Source organism: Oncorhynchus kisutch, unplaced genomic scaffold (genome assembly GCF_002021735.2).
Source record: "Oncorhynchus kisutch isolate 150728-3 unplaced genomic scaffold, Okis_V2 scaffold3385, whole genome shotgun sequence".
NCBI lineage: Eukaryota > Metazoa > Chordata > Actinopteri > Salmoniformes > Salmonidae > Oncorhynchus > Oncorhynchus kisutch.
Genome location: NW_022265330.1, coordinates 42,501 through 55,000, shown reverse-complemented (window position 1 = coordinate 55,000; position 12,500 = coordinate 42,501). Strand labels below are relative to the sequence as shown.

General features: G+C 48.4%; 2 protein-coding genes across 2 annotated transcripts in view; one reads left to right on the top strand and one right to left on the bottom strand.

Annotated features, from left to right (window-relative positions):
• Nucleotides 1-1,018, top strand: part of LOC109887528 (E3 ubiquitin-protein ligase RNF182-like) — an 18,108-nt gene extending 17,090 nt beyond the window's left edge. The window contains exon 3 of the mRNA XM_031820449.1: nt 1-1,018. This exon is cut by the window's left edge and continues 992 nt beyond it. The gene's annotated coding sequence lies outside the window, so the exon portion shown is untranslated.
• The window catches only part of LOC109881603 (centrosomal protein of 89 kDa), a 73,508-nt gene that overhangs the window by 31,072 nt on the left and 29,936 nt on the right, over nt 1-12,500 (bottom strand). The window lies entirely within an intron of this gene.

Sequence of the window (12,500 nt, the reverse complement as noted above, 5' to 3'; positions counted from 1 at the left end):
GTTGGAGTCAACATGGCGTCCTTTACTGTCCCAATCTAACGACCAGCCGGGTTGGAGGGAGGGAAAATACTGGACTGTTGGAATCAACATGGTGAGTCAACATGGTGTCCTTTACTGTCCCAATCTAACGTCCAGCCGGGTTGGAGGGAGGGAAAATACTGGACTGTTGGAGTCAACATGGTGAATCAACATGGTGTCCTTTACTGTCCCAATCTAACGTCCAGCCGGGTTGGAGGGAGGGAAAATACTGGACTGTTGGAGTCAACATGGTGAATCAACATGGTGTCCTTTACTGTCCCAATCTAACGACCAGCTGGGTTGGAGGGAGGGAAAATACTGGACTGTTGGAATCAACAGAACCTTCCAGGCAAACTGTCAATATGTCTCAGAACCTTACAGTCAAACTGTCAATATGTCTCAGAACCTTCAACTGTCAATATGTCTCAGAACCTTCCAGTCAAACTGTCAATATGTCTCAGAACCTTCGAGTCAAACTGTCAATATGTCTCAGAACCTTCCAGTGAAACTGTCAATATGTCTCAGAACCTTCCAGTCAAACTGTCAATATGTCTCAGAACCTTCCAGTCAAACTGTCAATACGTCTCAGAACCTTCCATTTCTATAGGTTCGTTTTATTTCCATGTGCAACAACGGGGCCCTTTGGCAGTAAAGACAAGGGAGTTGCAGTTTCTAATAGATCAGATAATAAGAGCATTACCATTTAGCCCATCTAGTCCAGAGAATCTGGAGACAAACAGGACCATAAAGATGTCTCCATGTTCCCTCAACTGGGCCTCAGTACCATTTAGCCCATCTAGTCCAGAGAATCTGGAGACAAACAGGACCATAAAGATGTCTCCATGGTCCCTCAACTGGGCCTCATTACCATTTAGCTCATCTAGTCCAGAGAGTCTGGAGACATAAAGATGTCTCTCTGTCTGCCTGTTCCCTCAACTGAGCCTCAGAACCAGCTGGCTGAGTGTTGTCCTGAGGCTCTATGGGGTTGGTTTGGGTTAGTGAACTGAGCCTCAGAACCAGCTGGCTGACTGCTGTCCTGAGGCTCTATGGGGTTGGTTTGGGTTAGTGAACTGAGCCTCAGAACCAGCTGGCTGACTGCTGTCCTGAGGCTCTATGGGGTTGGTTTGGGTTAGTGAACTGAGCCTCAGAACCAGCTGGCTGACTGCTGTCCTGAGGCTCTATGGGGTTGGTTTGGGTTAGTGAACTGAGCCTCAGAACCAGCTGGCTGACTGCTGTCCTGAGACTCTATGTGGTTGGTTTGGGTTAGTGAACTGAGCCTCAGAACCAGCTGGCTGAGTGCTGTCCTGAGGCTCTATGGGGTTGGTTTGGGTTAGTGAACTGAGCCTCAGAACCAGCTGGCTGACTGCTGTCCTGAGGCTCTATGGGGTTGGTTTGAGTTAGTGAACTGAGCCTCAGAACCAGCTGGCTTAGTGCTGTCCTGAGGCTCTATGGGGTTGGTTTGGGTTAGTGAACTGAGCCTCAGAACCAGCTGGCTGACTGCTGTCCTGAGGCTCTATGGGGTTGGTTTGGGTTAGTGAACTGAGCCTCAGAACCAGCTGGCTGAGTGTTGTCCTGAGGCTCTATGGGGTTGGTTTGGGTTAGTGAACTGAGCCTCAGAACCAGCTGGCTGAGGGGACTCTTGTTTCCTCTCAGTTATTCTGTCTCTGATCAAACAGACCATGAGGATCCCAGCTCTAGAGGTTCATCTTGCCAGTATAACTGACTGACTGTGAAAAGGACAACTACTTCACACAGGAGATACGATACATCATTGAAATAAACAGAAAATAATGACTGTTTCTTGGTGCCTCTTTCTTTCTTCAAAACAACACATTTAGCTGATCAATGATTGGAGTTATTTCCCCCCAGATTAAACCAATTAAATGCATCCTACTTCCATCAACAGATTAAAGTAATCAGGAATAACATCAACTAGGCTATAATGAGGGGACAGAGTAGAGGCCGGCATCCTGCTACAGCCAGAGTAGAGGGCGGCCTCCTGCTACAGCCAGAGTAGAGGGCGGCCTCCTGCTACAGATTAGAGTCCGGCCAGCCTCCTGCTACAGCCAGATTAGAGTCCGGCCAGCCTCCTGCTACAGAGTAGAGCTCGGCCTCCTGCTACAAAGTAGAGGCCGACCATTCTTACAGCCAGAGTAGAGGCCGGCCAGCCTCCTGCTACAGCCAGAGTAGAGGCAGGCGAGCCTCCTGCTACGGCCAGAGTAGAGGCCGGCCTCCTGCTACAGCCAGCCTCCTGCTAGAGCCAGAGTAGAGGCCGGCCAGCCTCCTGCTACAGCCAGAGTAGAGGCCAGCCTCCTGCTACAGCCAGCCTCCTGCTAGAGCCAGAGTACAGCCACACTACTTCTGACCAGAGCCTTATGGGTCCTGGTAGTGCACTACATAGGGAATAGGGTGCCATCTTGAGACGTAACCTGACTGATCAGAGTGACTGGCAGCAGACATTATAGGATCAGTCTGTCACACTGTCTTCCTATATATGAGCAGCAGGACAGGATCAGTCTGTCACACTGTCTTCCTGTATATGAACAGCAGGACAGGACCTGTCCCAGGTAAACACTAGACACTCCTGTTCATAACATGTCTATTAACAGAACCAGGGTAAACACTAGACACTCCTGTTCATAACATGTCTATTAACAGAGCCAGGGTAAACACTAGACACTCCTGTTCATAACATGTCTATTAACAGAACCAGGGTAAACACTAGACACTCCTGTTCATAACATGTCTATTAACAGAGCCAGGGTAAACACTAGACACTCCTGTTCATAACATGTCTATTAACAGAGCCAGGGTAAACACTAGACACTCCTGTTCATAACATGTCTATTAACAGAGCCAGGGTAAACACTAGACACTCCTGTCCATAACATGTCTATTAACAGAGCCAGGGTAAACACTAGACACTCCTGTTCATAACATGTCTATTAACAGAGCCAGGTAAACACTAGACACTCCTGTTCATAACATGCCTATTAACAGAGCCAGGTAAACACTAGACACTCCTGTTCATAACATGTCTATTAACAGAGCCAGGGTAAACACTAGACACTCCTGTCCATAACATGTCTATTAACAGAGCCAGGGTAAACCCTCCTGTTGGATAAAACATTCACTCTTATCTCCTGTTCATAACATGTCTGTTAGAAAATGGTGCAAAATGTCAAAAACAAACCATTTAATTCTGAAGCAAAACCCCCAAATCTATATACGGAGAACAATCAAATATTCAACACCTTTTAAGGCATTTCAGGCAACTGTGTTGAATGAATTTTAATAGCGATTTAATAATTTAGTCAATCTTCTCTCTCCCCATCCCTCTCTCCCCCTCCCCTCCCTCTCTCCCCATCCCCTCCCTCTCCCTCTCTCCCCTCCCTCTCTCCCCTCAATTCTTTAATTCCCTCTCCCCTCCCTCTCCCTCTCTCCCCCTCCCCTCCCTCTCTCCCCTCAATTATTTCATCCCCTCCCCCCCTCTCTCCCCCTCCCCTCCCTCTCCCTCTCTCCCCTCCCCCTCCCTCTATCCCCTCCCCCTCCCTCTCTCTCCCCCCTCTCATTCTTTCATTCCCTCTCTCCCCCCCTCTCTCTTCCCCTCTCTCCCCCTCCCCTCCCCCTCCCCTCAATTATTTCATTCCCTCTCCCCCTCCCCTCCCTCTCCCTCTCTCCCCTCCCCCTCCCTCTCTCTCCCCCCTCTCATTCTTTCATTCCCTCTCTCCCCCCCTCTCTCTTCCCCTCTCTCCGGCCAGCCTCCTGCTACAGCCAGAGTAGAGGCCAGCCTCCTGCTACAGCCAGCCTCCTGCTAGAGCCAGAGTACAGCCACACTACTTCTGACCAGAGCCTTATGGGTCCTGGTAGTGCACTACATAGGGAATAGGGTGCCATCTTGAGACGTAACCTGACTGATCAGAGTGACTGGCAGCAGACATTATAGGATCAGTCTGTCACACTGTCTTCCTATATATGAGCAGCAGGACAGGATCAGTCTGTCACACTGTCTTCCTGTATATGAACAGCAGGACAGGACCTGTCCCAGGTAAACACTAGACACTCCTGTTCATAACATGTCTATTAACAGAACCAGGGTAAACACTAGACACTCCTGTTCATAACATGTCTATTAACAGAGCCAGGGTAAACACTAGACACTCCTGTTCATAACATGTCTATTAACAGAACCTGTCCATAACATGTCTATTAACAGAGCCAGGGTAAACACTAGACACTCCTGTTCATAACATGTCTATTAACAGAGCCAGGGTAAACCCTCCTGTTGGATAAAACATTCACTCTTATCTCCTGTTCATAACATGTCTGTTAGAAAATGGTGCAAAATGTCAAAAACAAACCATTTAATTCTGAAGCAAAACCCCCAAATCTATATACGGAGAACAATCAAATATTCAACACCTTTTAAGGCATTTCAGGCAACTGTGTTGAATGAATTTTAATAGCGATTTAATAATTTAGTCAATCTTCTCTCTCCCCATCCCTCTCTCCCCCTCCCCTCCCTCTCTCCCCATCCCCTCCCTCTCCCTCTCTCCCCTCCCTCTCTCCCCTCAATTCTTTAATTCCCTCTCCCCTCCCTCTCCCTCTCTCCCCCTCCCCTCCCTCTCTCCCCTCAATTATTTCATCCCCTCCCCCCCTCTCTCCCCCTCCCCTCCCTCTCCCTCTCTCCCCTCCCCTCCCTCTATCCCCTCCCCCTCCCTCTCTCTCCCCCCTCTCATTCTTTCATTCCCTCTCTCCCCCCCTCTCTCTTCCCCTCTCTCACCCTCCCCTCCCCCTCCCCTCAATTATTTCATTCCCTCTCCCCCTCCCCTCCCTCTCTCCCCTCCCCCTCCCTCTCTCTCCCCCCTCTCATTCTTTCATTCCCTCTCTCCCCCCCTCTCTCTTCCCCTCTCTCCCTCTCCCCTCCCCTCAATTATTTCATTCCCTCTCCCCCTCCCTTCTCTCTCCCCCTCTCTCTCCCTCCCCCTCCCTCTTTCTTCTCACTTCCCTCAGTTGGGTCCAAGTCAAGGGCTGTTAGGTTGCATGTGTAATGCACAGGAAGATTGTGAACAGATTAAGGCTAGTCCTGAACTAAAGATCCATTGAGAATGGCCATGGGAAGTGCTATGTAGTTCAGGTCTATGCTTTGCTTTCAATTCTAGGATAAGAATGAGCATAAAATACATTTCCAAAAAGGTTAAAGGTTAAATACCCCTTAACAGTCCTGTAACCTACAACAGTAGTAGTTAATGAGGAACTAAAATATCCCTGATTCCCATCGCTGCATTACTTCTGTGAAAAGCTGTTTCCAGAATACATGTCTCTTTTGTAACCCACGCATGAAGTACTTTCATTTCAATCCTATCACATCTCCTCATCACATCACCTCATCACATCTCCTCATCGCTTCTCCTCATCGTATCGCCTCATCACATCTCCTCATCGCTTCTCCTCATCACATCTCCTCACCGCTTCTCCTCATCACATCTCCTCATCACATCGCCTCATCACATCTCCTCATCGCTTCTCCTCATCGTATCGCCTCATCACATCTCATCGTATCTCCTCATCGCTTCTCCTCATCACATCTCCTCATCGCTTCTCCTCATCACATCTCCTCATCGCTTCTCCTCATCACATCTCCTCATCGCTTCTCCTCATCACATCTCCTCATCGCTTGTCCTCATCACATCTCCACAGCACACAGGCTGTGTACCAAATGACACCCTATTCCCTATATAGTGCACTACTTTAGACCAGAGCCCTATGGAACCCTATTCCCTATATAGTGCACTACTTTAGACCAGAGCCCTATGGCACCCTATTCCCTATATAGTGCACTACTTTAGACCAGGGCCCTATGGCACCCTATGTAGTGCACTACTTTAGACCAGGGCCCTATGGCACCCTATGTAGTGCACTACTTTAGACCAGGGCCCTATGGGGTAGTACATCACTAAAGGGAGCCAGGAGACAACCCCAGACACATTCTGCTAGGTGTTCAATCTGGAACCCAAAACAACATTTATCTTCAAATAAGAGGAACCCACCAGAACAGAACATACGGCTGTCATGCAACTGCTGTGTAGCAATTACCCTCTCTGATTGGTTCTCAGAGGGGAAGACAGTCTAGTTCTGTCTCTCTCAGACACTGGTGAACCTGATTGGTTCTTAGAGAGAAAGGCAGCCTAGTTCTGTCTCTCTCAGACACCAGTGAACCTGATTGGTTCTCAGAGAGGAAGACAGTCTAGTTCTGTCTCTCTCAGACACCGGTGAACCTGATTGGTTCTTAGAGAGAAAGACAGCCTAGTTCTGTCTCTCTCAGACACCAGTGAACCTGATTGGTTCTCAGAGAGAAAGACAGTCTAGTCTAGATATTGTGAGGGTGTTTTAGTCAGGTTTATAAGGGATATTGTGAGGATGTTTTAGTCAGGTTTATAAGGGATATTGTGAGGATGTTTTCGTCAGGTTTATAAGGGATATTGTGAGGATGTTTTAGTCAGGTTTATAAGGGATATTGTGAGGATGTTTTAGTCAGGTTTATAAGGGATATTGTGAGGATGTTTTAGTCAGGGTTATAAGGGATATTGTGAGGATGTTTTAGTCAGGTTTATAAGGGATATTGTGAGGATGTTTTAGTCAGGTTTATAAGGGATATTGTGAGGGTGTTTTAGTCAGGTTTATAAGGGATATTGTGAGGATGTTGTTTGCCTCTCACCCCTGATGAACCCCAAGAGACTCAGACAAGCAGCTCTCCCTCTGGCCTCTCATCTCCCCTCCCTCCCCTCCCCAGCTTGAAGTGCTGTTGCTATAGAGACCAAGTCATAGAATTGTCAGAACATGTGAACTAACAATTTGTGGGAGAGATACAGAGAGAGAGACAGAGAGAGACAAAGAGAGACAGAGACAGACAGAGAGACCCAATCGACCAAAAATACACACAGGGGTTCATTTAGTAATGCTAGAAACTCCCTCTAGCCAATGAATCAGCCAATCCAATGGTAGAAACTCCCTCTAGCCAATGACTCCACCAAACCAATGATAGAAACTCCCTCTAGCCAATGAATCAGCCAATCCAATGGTAGAAACTCCCTCTAGCCAATGACTCCACCAATCCAATGGTAGAAACTCCCTCTAGCCAATGAATCCACCAATCCAATGGTAGAAACTCCCTCTAGCCAATGAATCCACCAATCCAATGGTAGAAACTCCATCTATACTCTACTCTCTCTAACCTATTCCCTACATAGTACACTGCGTCTAACCAGGGCCCTATTACCTACATAGTACACTACTTTAGAGCCCTATTCCCTACATAGTGCACTATTTTAGACCAGAGGGGTCAGTGAAGCTCCTACCACTGCAGTGAGGGAAGCGTGTGTTGCCATGGTCCCCGAGATGTTGATTACAGCTGAGACATTTATTACATCCTATAAAAGTTGACTGAGGAAGTTGATGGATTCTGTGTAGAGATTAGCGTCAACACAACAGGTGTGTGTGTGTGTGGTTAGCCAACACAACGGGTGTGTGTGTGCGTGTGGTTAGCCAACACAACAGGTCACCCCCCCCCCCACCACTCTACAGGTATCTCCTTATACTGCATGTGTATATATACACACACACACACACACACAACACACACACACCACACACACACACACAACACACACACACACACACACACCACACACACACACACACACACACACACACACACACACACACACACACACACACACACACACACACACACACACACACCACACACACACACACACACAACACACCACACACACACAGGTCCCTGAGCAGCAGTGATGATTTACACTGCTGAGATAGACTCCTCTGGTTAATTAACCACCGGGAGAGGCAGCAGGAGAAAGAGACAGAGAGATTTATATATTATCTACCTCACTTGCTTTGGCAATGTTAACACATGTTTCCCATGCCAATAAAGCCCTTGAATTGAATTGAATTGAGAGAGATACAGAGGATAGAGAGAGAGAGAGAGAGACAGAGGATAGAGAGAGAGAGACAGAGGATAGAGAGAGAGAGAGAGAGACAGAGGATAGAGAGAGAGATACAGAGGATAGAGAGAGAGAGAGATAGGATAGAGAGAGAGAGACAGAGGATAGAGAGAGAGAGACAGAGGATAGAGAGAGAGACAGAGGATAGAGAGAGAGACAGAGAGAGAGAGAGAGAGAGATACAGAGGATAGAGAGAGAGAGAGATAGGATAGAGAGAGAGACAGAGGATAGAGAGAGAGAGACAGAGGATAGAGAGAGAGAGACAGAGGATAGAGAGAGAGAGACAGAGGATAGAGAGAGAGAGAGGCAGAGAGAAAGACAGAGAATCGTGGTCGCCAACAGTTGAAAAACTGTCCGAGAAAGGCAAGCCACAGCAGCAAATGCAACATTTTTCAAGGTGGACTTAAGGTCCAGTAATGGTAGTGGAGGCCCAACGCTTCCCCGTCTGAAAGGGAGGCACCGTTAAACCCAACACTTCCCGTCTGAAAGGGAGGCACCGTTAAACCCAACGCTTCCCTGTCTGAAAGGGAGGCACCATTAAACCCAACGCTTCCCCGTCTGAAAGGGAGGCCCAACACTTCCCCGTCTGAAAGGCAGGCACCGTTAAACCCAACGCTTCCCCGTCTGAAAGGGAGGCCCAACACTTCCCAGTCTGAAAGGGAGGCCCAACACTTCCCAGTCTGAAAGGGAGGCCCAACACTTACCAGTCTGAAAGGGAGATCCAACACTTCCCAGTCTGAAAGGGAGACCTAACGCTTCCCCGTCTGAAAGGGAGGCCCAAAGCTTCACCATCTGAAAGGGAGGCCCAACGCTTCACCATCTGAAAGGGAGGCCCAACGCTTCACCATCTGAAAGGGAGGCCCAACGCTTCCCCGTCTGAAAGGGAGGCCCAACGCTTCCCCGTCTGAAAGGGAGTCCCAACGCTTCCCCGTCTGAAAGGGAGACCCAACGCTTCCCCGTCTGAAAGGGAGGCCCAACGCTACCCCCCGTCTGAAAGGGAGGCCCAACACTTCACCATCTGAAAGGGAGACCCAACACTTCCCCGTCTGAAAGGGAGGCCCAACGCTTCACCATCTGAAAGGGAGGCCCAACGCTTCCCCGTCTGAAAGGGAGGCCCAACGCTACCCCCGTCTGAAAGGGAGTCCCAACACTTCACCATCTGAAAGGGAGACCCAACACTTCCCTGTCTGAAAGGGAGGTCCAACGCTACCCCGTCTGAAAGGGAGGCCCAACACTTCCCCGTCTGAAAGGGAGGCCCAACGCTACCCCATCTGAAAGGGAGGCCCAACACTTCCCCGTCTGAAAGGGAGGCACCATTAGGCCCAAACTGTTTCTGGCAGCAGAGCAGTTGCATTGTGTATTCAAATGGAAGTTAACAATTTTTCTTATTGATATAGCAGAAAACGATAAAAAAATGTCAGTTAGGGATTTGTTTTTAATGTAAAATTAACATCTGTACAGAAAGACTCACGTGAAGGTCAAATTACAGAGGAGGAACCTCTTGATGCAATTAAAGCCTTTAAATCTATTCTTGTTCTGAGAAATGAAGGCTATTTATTCCATGCGAGAAATTGCCAAAAAACTGAATGACTCGTACAACAGTGTGTACTACTCCCTTCTTAGAACAGCGCAAACTGGCCCTAACCAGAATAGAAAGAAGAGTGGGAGGCCCCGGTGCACAACTGAGCAAGAGGAAGGGTATATTAGAGTGTCTAGTTTGAGAAACAGACGCCTCACAAGTCCTCAACTGGCAGCTTCATTAAATAGTACCCGCAAAACACCAGTCTCAACGTCAACAGTGAAGAGGAGACTCCGGGATGCTGGCCTTCTAGGCAGAGTTCCTCTGTCCAGTCTCAACGTCAACAGTGAAGAAGAGACTCCGGGATGCTGGCCTTCTAGGCAGAGTTCCTCTGTCCAGTCTCAACGTCAACAGTGAAGAGGAGACTCCGGGATGCTGGCCTTCTAGGCTGAGTTCCTCTGTCCAGTCTCAACGTCAACAGTGAAGAGGCGACTCCGGGATGCTGGCCTTCTAGGCAGAGTTCCTCTGTCCAGTCTCAACGTCAACAGTGAAGAGGAGACTCCGGGATGATGGCCTGGTTGTTGTCTGTGTTGATGTCTGGTTGTTGTCTGTGTTGATGTCTGGTTGTTGTCTGTGTTGATGTCTGGTTGTTGTCTTTGTTTTGATTAACTCACTTTGTTGGTTTTTCTTGTCTTATTTTTAGTTTTTCACTTAACTTTGGCAATGTAAACACTCCCATGCCAATAAAGCCCCTTTAAATTGAATTGAGAGAGAGAAGGGCAGAGAGGAGAGAGAGAGAGAGAAGGGCAGAGAGGAGAGAGAGAGAGATAGAGAGAGACAGAGAGAGAGAGAAGGGAAGAGAGGAGAAAGACCGAAGAGAAGAGAGAGAGAGAGAGAAGGGCAGAGAGAGAGAGAGAGAGTACACAGCGGCAGAATACCTGACCACTGTGACTGACCCAAAATTAAGGAAAGCCTTGACTATGTACAGACTCAGTGAGCATAGCCTTGCTATTGAGAAAGGCCGCCGTAGGCAGACTTGGCTCTCAAGAGAAGACAGGCTATGTGCTCACTGCCCACAAAATGAGGTGGAAACTGAGCTGCACTTCCTAACCTCCTGCCCAATGTATGACCATTTAGAGAGACATATTTCCCTCAGATTACACAGATCCACAAAGAATTCGAAAACAAATCCAATTTTGAAAAACTCCCATATCTACTGGGTGAAATTCCACAGTGTGCCATCACAGCAGCAAGATTTGTGACCTGTTGCCACGAGAAAAGGGCAACCAGTGAAGAACAAACACCATTGTAAATACAACCCATATTTATGCTTATTTATTTTATCTTGTGTCCTTTAGCCATTTGTACATCGTTACAACACTGTATATATATATATAATATGACATTTGTAATGTCTTTACTGTTTTGAAACTTCTGTATGTGTAATGTTTACTGTTCATTTTTGTTGTTTTGCACTTTATATATTCACTTTGTATGTTGTCTACCTCACTTGCTTTGGCAATGTTAACACATGTTTCCCATGCCAATAAAGCCCTTGAATTGAATTGAATTGAGAGAGACAGAAGAGAGGAGAGAGAGAGAAGGGAAGAGAGGAGAGAGAGAGAGAGAGAAGGGAAGAGAGGAGAGAGAGAGAGAGAGAGAAGGGAAGAGAGGAGAGAGAGAAGGGAAGAGAGAGAGAGAGAGAGAGAGAAGGGAAGAGAGAGAGGAGAAAGACCGAAGAGAAGAGAGAGAGAGAGAGAAGGGAAGAGAGGAGAGAGAGAAGGGAAGAGAGAGAGACAGAGAGAGAGAGAAGGGCAGAAAGGAGAGAGAGAGAGATAGAGAGAGACAGAGAGAGAGAGAAGGGCAGAGAAGAGAGAGAGAGAGAGAAGGGCAGAGAGAGAGAGAGAGAAGGGCAGAGAAGAGAGAGAGAGAGAGAGAGAGAGAGAGAGAGAGAGAGAGAGAGAGAGAGAGCGAGAGCGAGAGCGAGAGAGAGAGAGAGAAGGGAAGAGAGGAGAGAGAGAAGGGAAGAAAGGAGAGAGAGAGAGATAGAGAGAGACAGAGAGAGAGAGAAGGGCAGAGAAGAGAGAGAGAGAGAAGGGCAGAGAGAGAGAGAAGAGAGAAGGGCAGAGAAGAGAGAGAGAGAAGGGCAGGGCAGGAGAGAGAGAGGAGAGAGAGAAAGGGGCAGAGAGCCAGAGAGAGAGAGAAGGGCCAGAGAAGAGGAGAGAGATGAGAGAGAGAGAGGGTCAGGAGATGAGAGAGACAGAGAAGGGCAGAGGAGAGAGAGACAGAGAAGGGCAGAGAGAGAGAGACAGAGAAGGGGAAGATAGAGGTGGTGAAATTGAGGGGAGACTGCTCTCCAGGCCCACTGCCGAAAGCAGGCATCACAGCAGTACAAACAGCCTCAGAATATCAATGAGGGAGACAGGCAGAGTGCAGCACACATATTGAGCTGTTTCACATCCTCAAATAAGGGAGAGAGGAGACAGAGAGAGTCAGACAGACAGAGATAGAGAGACACGACAGAGACATAGAGAGGTACTGGCCCCGCTAAGACTGAATGCTAACATGATAAAGAAAACTACATGGATGCTGGCGTTCTGTAGCATTAACATTACAGCTAAATAAACACAACAACCTTTCCTCCCATTACAGTCATGGTTATTAAAGGGTGAGGGGAGCAGGGGAGGCAGGGTGAGGGGAGGCAGGGGGAGGCAGGGCGAGGCGAGGCAGGGAGCAGGGGAGGCGAGGCAGGAGAGGCAGGGGAGGCCGGGCTGGCAGCTGTAACCGTACTTCATTCATCGGCCTGTCGGTCGTTGGTAACCCAGACTACTGTCTGAGGCCTGTCGGTCGTTGGTAACCCAGACTACTGTCTGAGGCCTGTCGGTCGTTGGTAACCCAGACTACTGTCTGAGGCCTGTCGGTCGATGGTAACCCAG